The following is a 19,794-nucleotide window of genomic DNA, read 5'->3' as shown; positions in this document are numbered from 1 at the left end:
GTTGGGCGTCGTAAAAAAATGGCGCAAATCGGGTTGAGGCGATTTTTTTGCCTCAGCCTGACTTGCCCCATTTTTGGACGCCCAAACGCCATTTTCCCCTACGCCGGCGCTGCCTGGTGTACGTCGTTTTTTTTCACGCACACCAGGCAGCGCCGGTCGGCTAACGCCGGCTAACGCCATTCAATAAATACGGCGCCCACATGGCGCTTCAGAATGGCGTTAGCCGGCGCTAATTTTTTTGGCGCAAAACTGCGTTAGCGCAGTTTTGCGTCAAAAAGTATAAATATGGCCCCAAATCTGCAATCTTTGTTACATTTTGGCAGGTCAAACGTGCCAGTATTTAAGATGGAAAAGAGAACCGTATGTACCAGGAAATACAGACTTTGGTGCAGTAAGTGCCAAAATTCAAGTTACTGCCCAAAACTCTAACCAGGTGCAATTTGTCACACCCAATAAATTTCAGGCCCAGATTTTATTGGGTGGAAATCATAGCACCTACCCGTCCAGGGCACTCATAATCTGGAAAGCGGTAATGCGTGCTCATACAGAAATGTCAGCATTTTTATGTCTGGTGTTAGCCAAGACCTTTTCATTTTGATAAAGTTAAATACTAATAGCAGCTTTCAATCAGATTGGTCTGTTTTTGTGTCATTTACATTTTTGTTCCGCCCACCACAGCATACAGCATGGGGCACCGCCCATCTCAGCCACTGGTTTAACCCTGTGAGTGACAGCATTCTGCTCTTGCACAATGTGCATGTGCATACAAAGTAATCCCTCTGTGCAGTTTTACAAAAAAACATTAATAAACTTTAGGGATGCCGAAAGTCGGCAGGTAACACAATAACTATTGACTTTGCCAATGTTTTTTCTATAATGCAGAGAAAATTGATGACACGTTTTCAATTGTTTGAAGATTCAGTTTTCACCACTAGTTTAAAGATACAAACTATAGTGCCATAATATAGTATTTATAATCAACCTTAACCACTCTCAAGGGGTATCCTGCCTGACAAAAAATGTACAAAAATACATAGCTGAATACACAAATAAATAAAAGTTGCAATAGAAAAGTAAAATGACATTTTAATAGAAACATACCAAAGTCATAATAGATTACTGTAATCTTAACTGTGATATATAATTAAAAAGCAAAAAATATGCTAATAATAACCATGCAAAATATACCGCAGAGTACTGCAAGTGTTCTCGATGGGACTGATGGTACATTCAAGCCTGTCACTTCCAGAGCAACTACATGTTCTGAACTACACAGAATCTGGTGTTGGTAAGACCGAGGTCTCGGGGGTGGAGCTAAAGGTGGGGGGCATTCAATTGAAGTGTTCCCAAACAATTTTTTTTTGTTTAAAGATCCCTAGATCCTTTAATTAAATACGGCCTACTATTAAAAAAAAACATTGTGGATGAAGGCGTAGTGATGATGGGATGCAGTTTGTTGCATGCCACCACCCATGGTTTGTAGCCAATCACAGGGGATTGCAAATAGCAACCTTCCTAATTAATAATCATTAGTTGCAACCCCCTGCAACTGGAAATTTTGCGACATGACATGTTAGTACACAGGTTGCATTACAAAATTACACATATAGGAAACTGTCCCCTTCTTTGCAGCACCCCCCATTTTGGCCCGCTATCTGATGCTAACTTGACTGAGGGTGTGCTGGGATCCTGCTAACCAGCTCCCAGCACCTGTGTTCTTTACCGAAAACTGTACCATTGCTTCCACAATTGGCACACCCTGGCACACAGCTAAGTCCCCTGTAAAAGGTACCAGTAGTACCAAGGGCCCTGTGACCAGGGAGGGTTCCTAAGGGCTGCAGTATGTATTGTGCCACCCTAAGGGACCCCTCACCAAACACATGCACACTGCCAATGCAGCTTGTGTGTATTGGGGAGAGAAAAAGACAGTCCACAACCCACTGCCTGTGGCCTAGGTAAGTCACCCCCCTAGCAGGCCTAACAGCCCTAAGGAAGGGTGCACTATACCACAGGTGAGGGCATAGCTGCATGAGCAATAAGCAAGTCCAGCGGGAAGCTTAGGAAAAACAAGAAGGAGTGACCACCCAGCTAGGACCACCCCTAAGGTGTCCAGAGCTGAAGTGACCCCCTCCCTGCAGAATCCTCAATTAATCAAACAATCAATCAGAATTTGTAGAGCGCAACTACTCACCTGTGAGGGTCTCAAGGTGCGGGGATTGTAGGGATTGTAGGGGGACGGACAAAGTCTCATCCGAATAGCCACGTCTTGAGGTTCTTCCTGAAGATGGGCTTGGTCTGAGGTGCCTGGGTAGGTGGCTCCAGTTCTTTGCTGCGAGGTAGCTGAAGGATCTCCTGCCACCGGTGGTTTTCCATATGCGTGGGACGGGAGCCAGTGCCTGCTGAGCAGAGCAAAGGGGTCTGGCGGGGTTGTGGAAGGAGATGTGGTGATTTAGGTAGGCTGGTCCAATGTTGTGATTGGCTTTGTAGGTGTGGGTGAGTAGCTTGAAGATGATTAATTTCTTCATCGGGAGCCAGTGGAGGGTCATCACGTGCTGGGAGATATGTTCCCGGCAGGGAGGTTCAGGACTAGTCTGGCGGCAGCATTTTGGATGAGTTGCAGCTTTCTGATGTTTTTTGTTATGGTGTCGGCGTAGAGTGTGTTGCCGTAGTCGAGCTTACTTGTGACTAAGGCATGGGTGACTGTCCTGCGGCAGTCGACTGGGATCCATTTTAAAATCTTTCGAAGATGGCGGAGGGTGTGCCAGCAGGAGGAGGTGTCAAGGATGATTTCTAGGTTGCACACGTGGTCAGTCGGAGAAGGCAGGCGCTGAGAGATGTGGGCCACCAGGAGTCATCCCAGGCTGAGGTGGAGTTTCCGAAGATGATGAGCTCGGTCTTATGAGTTGAGCTTGAAGCAGCTCTCTCTTAACCAGGCGGTGACGGATTCCATTCCTGTGTGGAATTCCTCTTGGCCAAGTCCGGGTCTTCAGTGAGGCTATGATGAGTTCAGTGTCATCCATCTTTGTTTGCAGTACTGGGACCAATAGGGTTAGGTCTGTCTCCCTCTCCCCAAAGGGATTGGCACCGGAAGCGTGTTGTTACCCTAAGGGACAGTAGCCATGGGCTACTGCCCCCTAACCCTTGTAACACCCATAAATCCAGGATTTAAGGGATTACCTGAACCCAGCTTGTCAGATTCCTGGTGACCTCAAAAAGCTGACCCCCAGCAAAGAAGACTGAAGACACCAACTGCTTTGGCCCCAGACCTACCGGCCTGTCTCAAGCTTCTGAAGCCCCTGCTACAAAAAGGCGATGCATCCTCCAGGACCAGCGACCTCTTAAAAGCCTCAAGAAGACTGCCTGTACCCCAGAGGACCAACATCTCCCATGGACAGCAGCATTGTCTAGAAACTCCAGAAAAGGTCTCCAGAACTACCCCGGAAATGCGAGTCCTGCCCACTCTGCACCCGACGCCCATGGCCTGTGTCCAGGTGGCCCAACCGACTAGAGCTGGTCCCCGAGTGATTCTGACATAGTGGCCACTGGGTTAACCCATCCTGTCTAACGCAATGACGCCTGCAGACAATATCCAGAGGACCCCCCTGCCTGTGAAGGATCTAGACTAAGATATCTGACGCTAAAAGGTACCCTGCACACACAGCCGCCTGGCCTTGGGGAACCCGACATCCGGTGCAGCAACGTGCAGCAGGCGACCCTCCTCTTTGTCCAGACTGTGGTTTTTCCAAACAGACCCCCTGGACACAGCCTGCAACCTACTTGTGACCACTGGGATCTCCCTCTAGAGAAGCATTGGGAGCCCGGTGCTGTGTTTGCACCCTGCACCCGGCCGCTCCTGTGCCACTGAGGGTGTGTGTTTGGTGCTGACCTGTGACCCCCTCAGTGCTCTCCTAAACCCCCCAGGTCTGCCCTCCAAAGACGCGGGTACTTACCTGCAAGCAGGCCTGATTCCAAGTGTCCCTAGTCTGCATAGGATCCCATTTTAAATCCGACAGCAAATTTGACGTCTGCACCCGGCCGTCCTCATGTTGCTGGTGGTGGGTGTTTCGGGTTAACTTGAGCCCCAACTTGTGGACATCCTAACCCCTGGAGACTGGAACTGTAAGTTTGGTACTTACCTCTAAAACTGTACTAACTTTTCTTCCCCCAAGAACTGTCTTTGAAAATTGCAGTGTCAACTTTTTAAACAAATATTTGCTATTTTATTGAAAACCGTTTAACGTGCCAAATTGAAACAAAGTGGTGTTGATACATATGCTTGCTACTTACCTGCAAATATGCTTACCTGCAAACGGAATCTTGTGGTTCTAGAAATAAAGTAACAAAATATAGTATTGCTATAAAAGCAATTGCCCTGGAGTTAGTCATTGAGTGTGTGCCTCATTTATTGTCTGTGTGTACAACAAATGCTTTGCACTGCCTTCTGATAACCTTAACAGCTCGACCACACTACCACAAAAGACAGCATTAGTATTATCTAAATTAGCCTCTGTTAAGCCTCTTGGGAACCCCTGGATACTGTGCACACTATGGGCCTAAATACGACTTTGGCGGCGAGGATTACTCTATCCCATATGTGACAGATATCCCGCCCGCCGATTCATGAGTTCCATAGGATATAATGGACTTGTAATTCGGCGGGCGGGATATCTGTCACATTTGGGACAGAGTAATCCTCTCTGCCGAAGTCGTAATCAGGCCATATATCTCATTTTGATGTAGTATATACAGACCCAGCTTCCTACAACAGGCATCTGGCATAAAGTCAGTGCAGTTTATGAGCGCTCTTTGCGTCCTGCTTGTGTGCGCATCAGGCCCATTGTGTGCTATGATGGGACCCTAATATAAACTAGAAGGTGGACTCACAGTGGAGTGGTACTAGACTGCTGCCCTTAGAAGTTCTAAATTACGTCCCTCCATGTGTTTATCCTGTACTTAGAGACCCCTTTACGTAACTTCCTCCTTTACATCAGTTTGAACCATATTTATGCTCTATTTGCTAAGCCGCTGTGTTGCATAGGTTTGTTGCTGTTCTGTGCTGAGGTCAATGCATACACGACCAGTGTTTCGGTGGAAAAGAAGGCATTCTCTGACAGCCACTTTTGTGTGGCCTCCTGCCATTGCAGGGATTAGTTGGCCAAAATTAACAAGCATTGGAAAAGGTAATAGATCTGTCCTTAATGTGTTAATGCATACAAACAGTGGAATGCACATGTGCTATTTGCATGTGTTACATACAGAAATGCTGTTCAGCATATTTAGGCCAGTCCTATTGGCTTTGCCACTGTTGGGGGAAAAAAGGATTGTTTTCTTTATAGAATGCATACAGGAGATAAATAATTGAATGTTGCAAACACTTTGATGATTGAGGTACTTTTCAGATGAAAAATAGTTTCTCTTGCATCCCCAAGGATGCAGTTTCTGCAAGGCGGAATGATGCCCCATGTAGCCAATAGCATAAGGTGAGAGAGCATACGCTGGATAGAGCCAAACCCACTGCATGTACACATTAAAATATTGGTAACACTAGGTCCTATGACAGCTGCATTGTCAAGCAAACCTAAACTGAAATCAACTGTAGGCTGGGTTCGGGTCCCCATCCTTGCTGAGAGGTACAGTAAAATTGCCATGTATGGGGGGTCCTTGCACCAAGCTGCCGCCAAAAGCTGTTAAAACCAGATGTTCATAAAATCCCATAAAGCCGCGGATTAGGCACCTGGTTATTCAAATTTTCCTGGACTGCCACTCCAGGCGCAATCCCCAAAAACAGCAAAGCCGTGCCGTTCCCCCCAAAAGGCGAATAACCAGGGAGGCTGGTTTGTGTCTGCCTCGGGTCTGCTGCTCGCAGATCTATGAAGGTTGTCAGGGGGACCTCACGGATTCTCACCCCTGGGACTATTTATACCTGGCGCGAACTCACATCGCCGCTGCCCTGTTATTAGCCACCTGCGCTGATTGACAGGACAGGCGGTCCTAGCGGAGGGTTCATTACGCGGCCCCGTTACGCACACTCCTTTTGTATTACCTGGCGCACATGCCAGACTCAATATCTCACAGAGGGTGAGCTTTGACGACTCCCGGCCCAACAAATAGAAGTTATTAACCCGCCACAACTCATTATTATGAAAGTACACGCTAGGCCGGCCTAGGAAATTGAGAGAGTTTATGGGCCGGATCTTTCCTCCGCGTGACTTTCTCACCTTCTTACTTAATGACCACGGATGATTTTTCGCTTTTCGCCTTAAATCGTTTTTTTTAACGCAATTTGGCATTAAAATACATTCTTTATGTTCTGAGCCTGCTATATGTTTCATAAAAAAAGGTCTCCAGTCAACTTGCAACTGTTTATCCTTGGATATTAAGGAAAAATGCTTGCACAAGCACTTCTCAAGCACCGGCCAGACTGGCAAATCACATTCCATTCCATCATTTTAACTAGCTTGTCTGTGATGCTACATCAAAACAGCGCTGTAGTCCGAACTGCTACCCCAGCAATTTGCAAACTATCTATAAACAACTTCCTGACTGCAGAACCAGAACGAATCCTGACATAAATTGTCAAGCCAGCCAGACACCCTTTGTCACCCTGTGCTGTTTCTCTCTTTCTATTCATCCATTCTTTCCCCTTCTGTGCTTTATCTCTTCTCCCTCCCTGATCAGTGTCTCTCCACCTTTCCCTTCCCTCCCTCTCTCTCTCTCTCCAGAAGCCTCCCGTGCCTGCTGCAACCAGCCTCACGAGGAGCTGAGGACATGGCAGACGTACAAGGAGCAACCCTGAGAGTTAAAAACCGACCTACCAGGGCTCCGGCCCACCGGGGAGATGCCCAGTGGAATAAACGGCCTGTCCGGTCCTCCAAAGAAATCACATTTATGGATGCTGTAAAAACGGAATAATGGAACTATTTAAGGCAACGCCTCTTAGTCTCTGGGTTTTCCCTGAATAGTATTCCACTCCATTGTTTTTAGCTCGTCTGTGCCTGCACAGATGCTGGAGATTATCAGACCCTACATTAAAGCGGTGGTGCAAACCAAACTGCTAGGCCAAGCCCACTTTTACACTGCAAAACAGGAAGAGTTGGACCTAAAATCAGTGATAGGAAAATTATTAATATTCAGTAACATATAATACATTGGATATCTGAGAGAAGAAACAACACAATATATTTTACCAATCACCTGGCAGTGCCAGGGGAAGAGAATGGCAGAGGTACCACAATTCAGGCTACTCTCCATGAAAAGGAAAGCCTATGGTACCTGGGATGCAACATTGGAAGAAGGTGCCACCAGAGATGCAAGAGATGAAGAAACTGATATTGCATAAAAAGACAACACAGACATGATTATTCTAGAAACCCTCTGGTAGCAAAACGTATTTGTGCCCCGAACTGGTTCTGATTGCTTCCTAAATGCGCTTTGTGAGGACAGTGATATCTTGATGAATTGCAAGTGACAAGTATACATCAAGCGCTATGAATTTGTGAGTCACAGCAAGAGACGCATTAACATCACACTGGGTCTCTCCAAGGCCTGAAAGATAACATTTATCATATGCCAAGTATGGAGAAAAATGTATTTTTAACCAGGTTTTCAAGCCTCAATATCTCTATGTGTAATGTGTTGGTTGGTAGAAGTGGGTGGTCTTACGAACATTGGCTGTCATATGTCCTTCAAGCAGTGCTTAATTTGAGCCAGTGTTTCTGTTACTCTGCACAGGCACTTAAATGTCAGCACTGGCACATATGACAGTCTGCCACATGGTGGCGCTGTCTTGCAAATTACGGATTAGCACAACAATAACTGTTTACTAATTGAATTTACATTAACAGTGATTAATACCTGCCACCTAAGCCATTTATTTAGTTATATGGGTCTAGAATAATATGAATTGTCACACTTGTTAGAGTGTGATAATCAGCAGTTATGTTGGTTCTGACATTGGCACAGCTGGCAGGGGCAATGGGTGATGCAAGCTCCAGTGGCATCCTGATGAGGGCCCTGGCACTTATTTTTTTTAAACAAATTAAGCACTGCCGTCAAGCCTTTCAGGTGGCACCAATCCCTGGCGTCAGTGAAGAGTGTTCTGAACACCACTCCTGGCTCATCCTAATCCAAGCCTGAAGCATGTTCAACCGCTAGTGCACCACCTACAAGACAGTAACAACTAACTGTCCACCTCACCTAGCTGGAAAACACACTCTCAAGGGAGGTCAACAAAATACTTGAAGGATCGATACTGCCGGAGCGTAAAACAAGAAGTGTTAAAAAGTGCCCAGCAAACAGGTCTTCTCGTTGTAGGCATCAAGGCAATGGAACAACATCCCTTCACGGACTCGCGTCTTCACTTCTCCACTTCAGGAAGGATCTGAAAATCCATCTCTTCAGCAACTAACCCACCACAATAGAAACCTAAGTCCTTACCACCCAACTAGGACAGACCCCAGAACCTCCTTACACACAACTCAGAATTGTCCATTCTTTGCCACTATGCACATTGTTCCACTGCTTCCCTGACAGGCATGCACAAACATTTCAATAAATACATGATTTACTCATTTAGTTGTTGAGAAGTATTTGCTATAGTGCTGAATGTTGCTTTTCAGTAATTCCAGGGCACTGGCGGGTAGGAAGAACACCTTGATTGACTGAAGGTGACGTATGCGTCCAGACAGGCGGTATGAGCTTCTATGCGTAATATTTTTCAGCTCCGTCGTTAACCCCACTCAATTTTAGTTAAGGACAAGTCTGAGAAGATCATTTCTCAGGAGTGGTCTGACATTCATGCTGTTGGCTACAGCTGTTAGGCGGAGGTCCTAGCTTCTCCATCCTTGCACCCTACACACCTGTTTCATCTTTGTGAAGGATCCCTTGTAGATTTGATGGGCAGATATTGAATAAACATCTCTGGTGGGGATGCAGAGAGGTGTCAGTTTCTGCAGGTAAGCAGGCCGTTTGCCTGTGGATGATGCACAAGACCTTTAAATTAATCCTAGCATCTAATGGGAGGCACTTAAGACCTTTAAGATTGGATGGCCTTTGGCCTCTACTATAGAGGCTAAGACTCACTCCTGCTTCTTGGATCTCAAGTCTTTGTCATTGAGATTCTTGGGTGGATGATATTGCAGCAGTCTAGACTTGCCAGTGTGCAGTCACTGATCAGTTTAAATCTGAGTTTAGTGTGAAGGAATGGTTTAATGTTCTGGAGAAGAGAGAACTGTATAGTCACATCCTACACCACAGTGGACATCTGGAGGTCAAAGCGGAGATTGGTAGCAGAGAGGATTCCGGGCCGCCTCAGTTTTGATGAGGTTGACAGGAGTGTTTGAAGGTTGGTAGGCCAGGCACTCAGTGATGCTTAGGATTTTGGACTCCTTGGGTGTCTGTTTGATGCCCTTTGTCCACAGGAAGACACTGGTTGGAGTCACAGGTCTATTTCGAAGTGGAAGTGGATTTGGGTATTGTAGGAAGTTGGCTCTGTATGCACTATTTCAAAGTAAGGAATAGTATGCACAGAGTCCAAGGGTTCCCCTTAGAGGTAAGATAGTGGCAAAAAGAGATAATACTAATGCTCTATTTTGTGGTAGTGTGGTCGAGCAGTAGGCTTATCAAAGGAGTAGTGTTAAGCATTTGTTGTACATACACACAGGCAATAAATGAGGAACACACACTCAGAGACAATTCCAGACCAATAGGTTTTTGTATAGAAAAATATCTTTCCTTAGTTTATTTTAAGAACCACAGGTTCAAATTCTACATGTAATATCTCATTTCATTTGAAAGGTATTGCAGGTAAGTACTTTAGGAACTTTGAATAATCACAATAGCATGTATACTTTTCACATAAAACACAAATAGCTGTTTTAAAAGTGGACACTGCAATTTTCACAGTTCCTGGGGGAGGTAAAGTATTGTTAGTTCTTGCAGGTAAGTAAACCACCTATGGGGTTAAAATTGGGGTCCAAGGTAGCCCACCGTTGGGGGTTCAGAGCAACCCCAAAGTTACCACACCAGCAGCTCAGGGCCGGTCAGGTGCAGAGGTCAAAGTGGTGCCCAAAACGCATAGACTTCAATGAAGAAGGGGGTGCCCCGGTTCCAGTCTGCCAGCAGGTAAGTACCCGCGTCTTCGGAGGGCAGACCAGGGGGGTTTTGTAGGGCACCGGGGGGGACACAAGTCAGCACTGAAAGTACACCCTCAGCAGCACGGGGGCGGCCGGGTGCAGTGTGCAAACACGTGTCAGGTTTGTAATGATTTTCAATGAGAGACCAAGGGGTCTCTTCAGCGGTGCAGGCAGGCAAGGGGGGGGCTCCTCGGGGTAGCCACCACCTGGGCAAGGGAGAGGGCCTCCTGGGGGTCACTCCTGCACTGGAGTTCCGATCCTTCAGGTCCTGGGGGCTGCGGGTGCAGGGTCTCCTCCAGGTGTCGGGATTTTAGAGTCAGGCAGTCGCGGTCAGGGGGAGCCTCGGGATTCCCTCTGCAGGCGTCGCTGTGGGGTCTCAGGGGGGACAACTTTGGTTACTCACAGTCTTGGAGTCGCCGGAGGGTCCTCCCTGAAGCGTTGTTTCTCCACCAGTCGAGTTGGGGTCGCCGGGTGCAGTGTTGCAAGTCTCACGCTTCTTGCGGGGATTGCAGGGGTCTTTAAATCTGCTCCTCTGAAACAAAGTTGCAGTTTTTGTGGAACAGGGCCGCTGTCCTCGGGAGTTTCTTGGTCTTCTTGAAGCAGGGCAGTCCTCTGAGGATTCAGAGGTCGCTGGTCCTGGGGAAAGCGTAGCTGGAGCAGGTTTCTTTAGAAGGCAGGAGACAGGCCGGTAGGACTGGGGCCAAAGCAGTTGGTGTCTTCTTTCTTCTTCTGCAGGGGTTTTTCAGCTCAGCAGTCCTCTTCTTCTTGTAGTTGCAGGAATCTAAATTCTTAGGTTCAGGGGAGCCCTTAAATACTAAATTTAAGGGCGTGTTTAGGTCTGGGGGGTTAGTAGCCAATGGCTACTAGCCTTGAGGGTGGGTACACCCTCTTTGTGCCTCCTCCCAAGGGCAGGGGGTCACATTCCTATCCCTATTGGGGGAATCCTCCATCTGCAAGATGGAGGATTTCTAAAAGTTAGAGCCACTTCAGCTCAGGACACCTTAGGGGCTGTCCTGACTGGCCAGTGACTCCTCCTTGTTATTCTCATTATTTCCTCCGGCCTTGCCGCCAAAAGTGGGGCCGTGGCCGGAAGGGGCGGGCAACTCCACTAGCTGGAGTGTCCTGCGGTGCTGGAACAAAGGGGGTGAGCCTTTGAGGCTCACCGCCAGGTGTTACAGCTCCTGCCTGGGGGAGGTGATAGCATCTCCACCCAGTGCAGGCTTTGTTACTGGCCACAGAGTGACAAAGGCACTCTCCCCATGTGGCCAGCAACATGTCTCGGGGGTGGCAGGCTGCTGGAACCAGTCAGCCTGCACAGATAGTCGGATACAGTTTCAGGGGGCACCTCTAAGGTGCCCTCTGGGGTGTAGTTTACAATAAAATGTACACTGGCATCAGTGTGCATTTATTGTGCTGAGAAGTTTGATACCAAACTTCCCAGTTTTCAGTGTAGCCATTATGGTGCTGTGGAGTTCGTGTTTGACCGACTCCCAGACCATATACTCTTATGGCTACCCTGCACTTACAATGTCTAAGGTTTGGCTTAGACACTGTAGGGGCACAGTGCTCATGCACTGGTGCCCTCACCTATGGTATAGTGCACCCTGCCTTAGGGCTGTAAGGCCTGCTAGAGGGGTGACTTACCTATACTGCATAGGCAGTGAGAGGCTGGCATGGCACCCTGAGGGGAGTGCCATGTCGACTTGCTCATTTTGTTCTCACTAGCACACACAAGCTGGCAAGCAGTGTGTCTGTGCTGAGTGAGGGGTCCCCAGGGTGGCATAAGACATGCTGCAGCCCTTAGAGACCTTCCCTGGCATCAGGGCCCTTGGTACCAGGGGTACCAGTTACAAGGGACTTATCTGGATGCCAGGGTGTGCCAATTGTGGATACAAAAGTACAGGTTAGGGAAAGAACACTGGTGCTGGGGCCTGGTTAGCAGGCCTCAGCACACTTTCAATTCAAAACATAGCATCAGCAAAGGCAAAAAGTCAGGGGTTAACCATGCCAAGGAGGCATTTCCTTACAGGTATCATCTGCAGACATTGTGTGCTTCCGCAAGTTTGGATTTAAAGAAACGAAAGCCTGTGCAGTGTTTCCAAGATAAGCATTGTTTTTTTGAAAGGCACCATGCTTAGTAAGTTGTGGGGGATGCTAAAGATTTCCTTAGCTTGGTTCGGTTGCTCAGAGATGCAGCACAATCTCTTGATTGTCTTGTAGCCTCCCCTGTGCCTTCACCAGTGGATTTTCTCTCCTTTGTATTAGAATATTGTCCATACATAATCCATTTATCAGGCTACTGCTATGTAAGTCTTTTTCTTTACCCAGTGTTGGTGGGTTTTATGGCTGCCTTGCTTTTTAGAGTGGGAAAGTCAAGAACTTAGCTAAAATAATTTGTGAAAATTGATTGTCTTTAGCCAAATTCTAAGATGACTCAACCCCTTCTGTGCATATATTTCTAATTTTTCTGACGGGATTGAGGGGTGGTCAAGCCAATCAGGATTTTTTAAGCGTGGCAAGTCTCCCATGAGGGTTTCGAGGCACTGGGGTTGATAGTTGCTTCATGGTGATCTGTTCATTCGGACAGCCAGGTCTTGAGTCCTTTCCTGAATTGCTGGAGTGGTCCTGAGGTGCAGAGGAAGGTTGCTTAAAGCTTAGGCTGTCAAGTGTGAAATGGAATGTCCTCTGCTACTGGCTCAGCAGACTCGGGGTGTCTTCAAGGAAACAGGAGGCGGATCGTAGGTATCTGGTTGGTTGGTGGAAGGTCGTGCGTTTGTTGATTTGTGCTGGTCCCTTGATATATAGGGCTTTGTATGCGTGGGTCAACATCTTAAACTGGCAACTCTTCTAGATCGGAAGCCAATGTAGTTTCAAGAGATGGGATGTGATGTGCGTCGGTTTGGGAGGTCAAGGATGAGGCTTGCAGCTGAGTTTTGGATTGCCTGCAGTTTCTTCAAGGAGGCATTAGTGATTCCTACACCCCCCGTGTTCCTGTAGCCCAGCCTGCTGGTGACCAGGGCCTGTGTGAGCCTCCTTCTGGTGCTGACTGGGAAGTGGTGGATTTCACTGACTACAAAGCCAGTGAATTTTGTAATGTGAGAAAGTAACAATCTTGCTGGAGTCTAAAAAGTATGAAAAGAAAGGCTGCGAGATGTCTAATGTTTTCAAACACAACAACATTTAAATATGTGTAATTGAACTTTACAAATATTTCAAAATAAATCAGCAGCAAGAAAAGTTCAATCTAGGTACCTCTTTTGTAATTCTGAAATGTGATGAGGACAAAGGTTTTAATAGGATTAAGACAAACCACAACATGTTACTTAGGTGATGTGCGAGTTATAAATATGCACAGAAATCCGATTACCGCGCGTTGTGGTTTGAGCACTCATTGGTTTAGCAGTAAAGCTGCGCGACTGATGTAAATTTATTTAAAGAGGGCATTTGAATGGAAAATGTGCTCTCTGGAAAAGGCTGCAAACTAGCAATTCAGCCTTAGGCATATATCTGGGGCAATGTACCACAAAACTCACCACTGGAGATAGAGAACTCACTCCCCATTGTACTACTGAATGGCTGGGGCTCATTTGCTAAACTTTGTGCAGCATTGGGATTTTTTTTACAACCCCTGTGACTTCACTGGCCTAACATTAATGGCAGCACACCCACTCTAAAAATTGTTGGGTCTCAAGTGCTCTCAGGTTTCCTCTAGATAATGTCCTTATTGGTGCAGGCCGGTGCCACATTAAGGACAGTGTGGGCATCTGTCTTACAAAACCACCACAAAGGGTGCTCTCATTTTAGGTAGAGCGCGCAAGTCCTCTGGCCTGTTGTAATCTATCTGTGGGCTATTAACCACGCCCATCACACGCCCATCACTGTCACTCGTTCGTGGGTTTGCCTTTCAAAAATCCTTTGTTTTCGTTGGTAAATGCTTTACGTTTGTCCCTCCATGGGGCGGTTTTGGCACCGAGCAAACTTCTTCGAGCGAACTTCTTTTTCCTTTTGTGTCTCTCCTTCGCACTCATGCTCATGGTGGATGTGGCATTGTGAAAATGTCAACTGTTTTACTTTTCATTTTCAATTTATGTGGCAACTACAGTCCAGTTAGGATTTGATAACGCTAATAGCTCTAACTCAAGCAAACGCAAGACCCGTTGCATTGTAAATTCTTGTTCTTAAAACTGTCTTTGTTGCAAAAGCAAAGGGAGTGCACAAACGGCCAAATGTTGTGTTGCCTGCGGCGCCATGGCTCTGTCTGACTCAACAAGGCTTATTCATATTGTGCCGTCTCCTCTGAGGGAGTCCGAATGTCGGTGTAATTCAGTCCATTTCTCTCCACGTCACGTGCAGAAGGGCGCGTTTTAATGGCCCTGTAGGGGAACAGAGAGGAGCAAAGAGAGCTAGATGGTGCCCCGGGGTGCGAGACGGTTAGTTAGTGCCCAGTGGGGGTGGGTGGAGGGCGAGAGAGGGGTGGAGGGCGAGAGAGGGGTAGAGGATGCCCCGTGTGGGTGGGAGGGAAGGAGGGTGCAAGTGGAGCCCTTGGGGAGGAGAGTGGCAGACGGACCCCAAGAAGAGGGGGTAAATGGACTCCGTGGGGAGAAGGGGATGGACCCCGTGGGGAGAAGTGGGGTAGATGAGTTCCGTGGGAAAAAGAGGCAGGTGTAAACCGTGGGGTGGAGAGGGGCAAATGGACCCCGTGGGGGAGAGAGGGCAGATGGACCCCGCGGATAGAAAAGGGGCAGATGGACCCGTACGGAGAGAGAGGTAGATAAGCCCCGCAGAGATAAGAGGGGCAGATGAGCCCTGTGGGGAGAAGAGCCCAGGTGGTGCCCCGGGGGGGGGGGGGGGGGAAAGAGGTGTAAATAGACCCCGTGGAGTGAAGAGGTGCAGATGAGCTCTGTGGGGAGAAGAGCGCAGGTGGTGTTCTAGAGGGGGAGAGGTGTAAATGGACCCCGTGGGGGAGGGGCACATGGGCCCTAGACGGGCTGTGGGGGTACAGGTGAGGAGGAGTGGGGCAGATAGACCCCGTGGAGTGAAGAGGGGCAGGTGGTGCACTGGGGGGAAGAGGTGTAAATAGACCCCGTGGGGGAGGGGCACATGGGCCCTAGGCGGGCTGTGGGGGGCCCGTGAGGAGGAGTGGGGCAGATAGACCCCGTGGAGTGAAGAGGGGCAGATGGTTCCCTGGGGGGGGGAGAGGTGTAAATAGACCCCGTGGGGGAGGGGCACATGGGCCCTAGATGGGCTGTGGGGGGCCCGTGAGGAAGAGTGGGGTACACAGACCCCGTGGAGTGAAGAGGGGCAGACGGTGCCCTGGGGGGAACAGGTGTAAATAGACCCCGTGGGGGAGGGGCACATGGGCAGGAGTGGGGCAGATAGACCCCGTGGGGTGAAGAGGGGCAGATGGTACCCTGGGGGGGAAGAGGTGTGAATAGACCCCGTGGGGGTGGGGCACATGGGCCCTAGACGGGCTGTGGGGGGCCCGTGAGGAGGAGTGGGGCAGATAGACCCCGTGGGGTGAAGAGCGGCAGATGGTGCCCTAGGGGGGAAGAGGTGTGAAGAGGGGCAGATGGGGCCTTGGGAGGAGGAGAGGGGCAGAGGACGCTCTCCCAGCAGCACCGAGCTCCTCACACGGTACACAGTAATCTCATGTTCTCTGCGCGCTCAGGGATGCTTATCGCTCGCGCACATGATATTACTTTATGATAAGGACACGTTATCTCGCGGGCCGTGACTGCCTTCGTTTCTACAGACAACTGCCCCCGGCTCTGGGGCCCACCCAGTGCGCTGTGGGCGAGTACCGGCCCAGTGCGCTTAAGGCACACCTCGAAGCACTCGGGGACACTTCTAATGGGGCCTTGCAGTCCCACTGGTACTCTCCAGTAACATATACCCCTCTCCCCACCCCTCCCCCGCCAGTTACTGATTACCCTAGTAATGGTAACTCTGTTAGTGGGCCAGAATTACCGGGCCGGTACCCGCAAATTAGGCCCTAAGGCAGTGGTCTCCAGACTTTTTAAAGCTGTGCCCCCCAGTTGAAAAATAAAAATCATTGGGCCCCTCTCAGAATTTTTCACAATTGTTTTATGAAGATGGCAACGTTTAAATATGTCTACACTTATTTAAACATTGCAGTTAAGTACTGTTGCCTTTTTAAAAATGTAATAACATGTTTCTGCTTAAAACAAACCACTATGTAATGCTTCTTTTGGCCAGAGCCTGGCGACCCCCTTGGGATCACTTGAGGCCCCCCCAAGGTGTGCCCACCCCCCAGTTTGAAGACCTCTGCCTTAAGGGGTTGCCACACCCCTCCAAGTCTGATCTCATTTTATTTTTGCATTTGTATACAGCGCGGACATTACCCAAATGTGTTAGAAGGCTTTGCAACAGAACAGGTTTATTTAAAAAAAAAAAAAAGCCGCAAAGAAATTGGCAACAAAGACAACTGTGATAGTAAATCAGTTCTTAATTAACTGGTCACAAAGTGGCTGCATTTTATGACAAGACCGGAGGCGAGTATTATGCCTTCTTTTCTTGCTTTATTTAAAACAGCAGCAAAAAAGAAAAAACTACAAATCCCATGAGCGTGGTGAAAACCAGCCAATGGGAAACAAACGATAGCCCATAACAAATAACCAATGAATAACCACTTGAGCCCTTATGACGTAACTGGACTACGAACAGCCCTCTTTTTTCTTGCTGCTCGTAATCCAGTTAAGTCGACTTTTTTATGTTTCTCATTCTATTGTATATTATTTTCACGGTTAATGCGTAATGCGTAACGTTTATCTGATAATAACCTTATGTTTGTCCTAGTCGGCATGTTGCCGCATTTCAGTGGTGCCTCCACGCTCTCCGGCGCTCGCTAGTCTCATTTAACGGATTTAACCGTTTCTCGCTGCGCGCCATTATCTTGACGACGCGCGAGGAACGGTTCACTCTCGTTTAACCTCCTATTATTCGGACAGCGTTTTGCCTCGCTCACCGCCGCTCCTACGTTGGAAATAAATACATTTTTTTCAGTAGTTTTTCCGGACACGTCATCCCCTTCCAGTCTTGCCGTCGTTCTCAGGGATTTCAGTAGGCAGAGTTAAACACGCCCTGGGGCGGAACTGTGGCTTAGTTTCCATTTCCTTTTTTCATTAACCCCTTATTAGCCAGTTTGCTCTGAACATGGATTCTGGCAGTTCAACCTCACATCAGGAGGATCCTGAGGAGGTTTCTGCTATTAAGCAAGACATCAGCCATTTTATTCAAAATACAGTTCAACAAGCGGTAAATAATTCAATGAATAATTTGTCAAAGACACTGGAATCTTCCGTTTTGAAAATGTTTAATAACACATTTAATGCCCAGTCTGCAGGGGAATGCAGACAGCGCCCTTCACTTTCTTCTAAGACTTCTCATAAATTGGCGCAGAAAGTTTGTGAGGTTCCCTCACCCATGGCAGAGGACGCGGTTCCTCAAAAGGCTCCAATTAAGGAGAAAAGAGTCACTGAGAGCACTGCTCAGAAACGCAAGACAAAATCCAAGAACATTTCGGCTCCTGTAGTCATCACCTCCTTTCCAGACACAGATGACGAGGTTCCAGATGTGGACTCAGATGTTGACCCATCTGATCAAGACGATTGTGACTCGGCCCCTGTTCCTAAAAGAATTAAAACTTCTTCTGATAATATTACTCCTCTGCTAGACTCGGAAGGTTTGCCTATGTTTGACCCCTCGTTCATATTGCATCCCAACTCAACTGAATGGTTTCCGGCTCCTCACGTTGGAGAATACATTTCAACCAAGTTATTTTGTCCTTTAGATAAACAAACTCGATCCAAACTTAAATCCGAGTGTCCTCGCCCCTCTCTAGAGCATAAGGCATCCGTTACTCCCTCTATCGACCAACCCATCCTCACCTTTTTCACTAAATTTGGCAAGGACCCCAGGAAAGGGGTAGATAAAGCCTGGTCTTCTTGCCAAGACAAATTATTAGACATCATTGGACCCCTCACACGTATTTTTGACATGGCGGAGTCCGCCAGAATCGATGGTTCCGCGATGGATCCCGAAGAACTTTCGCTTTGGGTCCAAAGAGCTGTATGTCTGTTACGCAATGCAAATGCTGCGATTTCGCAAGAACGTCGCAAAGGAATTTTGCTCAAACTGGATCCCAAATTAGTCCATTTGGCTTCACTTCAAGCGCTTTCCAACACAGAAGGTTGCCTATTCGGCAATAACTTTATCAAGGAACTAGGCAAGTACGTGGCTACTTTTACTTCAATCGACAAGGCGCAACAATCTTTAAAGAAAATGTTCCACCAACGGGTTTTCAACAGGGCCGGCAGAGGCAGGAGCCGCTTTGCCGGCCGTTCATATTACAACCAAGGCTCCCGTGGTAACCAATCCTACAATTCTTCTTACCAAGACTTCAGGCCCCAGTTTTATCCACAACGAACCAGAGGTTTCCGTAACAGAGGCTTCAGGAACAACAGAAATGCCACCCAGTCAGGTAACTCCTTTTCCGTCTTCCGTCCATGTGGGCGGTCGGCTTTGTCATTTTCTCCCAAATTGGCTAATGATTTCGTCAGACCCTTGGATTCTCAATACTGTTTGAGGTTACACAATAGAATTCTATTCAACTCCAATACAATCAGGGGCTCCCTCTCTTCCACGATTCTCTACGGATATGTCCGCTCTTATTTCCTCAGAAGTTCAAATACTCCTTCAAAAGAGAGCTATTGCCCCCACTATTCCTCATCCGCTAGGCTTCACCAGTTCCATTTTCCTAGTTCAGAAGAAGAACAAGAAAATGAGGCCGGTTATCAATCTCAAGTCGTTCAATCAATTTGTGGTTTATCGCCACTTCAAGATGGAAACCATTCTCCATCTCAGAGATTCTCTCCTTCAAAACGACTGGATGGTTCGCTTGGATTTACAGGACGCTTACCTGGTAGTTCCAATTCACCCGGAACACAGGAAGTTTCTTCAGTTTCAGTGGCTAGACCGATTTTATCACTTTACATCTCTTCCTTTCGGTCTGTCGTCAGCTCCATGGTGTTTCACCAAGCTCATGAAGCCAGTGACTGCACACCTCAGAGCACAAGGAGTCAGACTCCTTATTTACCTAGACGATATACTTCTCATGAATCAATCTCCTCATCTCCTCTTGTCCCATCTCAATCTTACGTGTTCTCTTTTGACAGATCTTGGCTTTATCATAAACAAAGAGAAATCTATTCTTCTTCCTACCCAAACTATAGAATTCTTAGGTTTCCTTATAAATTCAGTTTCGTCCACGTTGCTTCTCCCTTCTGCAAAAATCAAGTCTATAAAGTCAGAGATTCTTCAAATTCTTCGTCATGCGTCCATTTCCCTGAGAACCCTTGCCCGGGTCGTCGGTCTCCTCTCCTCGTCCATTCAAGCCATCTTCCCAGGCCCTTTGCATTTCAGGGCTCTCCAAAGGTTAAAGATTCAACATCTCCGCAAAGGGCTTTCTTACGCAGACGTTATTCCCCTAGATCACGATTCCCGTACAGAACTGCAATGGTGGATAGACCATTTAGATGCATGGAACGGAAGGACTATCTTTCCATCAGCCCCAGATCTTGTATTAGAATCCGATGCAAGCCTAACCGGTTGGGGGGCCCGATGTGGACCAATCTCGACTGGA

The sequence above is a fragment of the Pleurodeles waltl genome, chromosome 3_1 (genome assembly GCF_031143425.1).
Source record: "Pleurodeles waltl isolate 20211129_DDA chromosome 3_1, aPleWal1.hap1.20221129, whole genome shotgun sequence".
Classification (NCBI taxonomy): Eukaryota; Metazoa; Chordata; class Amphibia; order Caudata; family Salamandridae; genus Pleurodeles; species Pleurodeles waltl.
The sequence above is the reverse complement of the archived record's forward strand: the minus strand, read 5'-3'. Positions refer to the sequence as shown.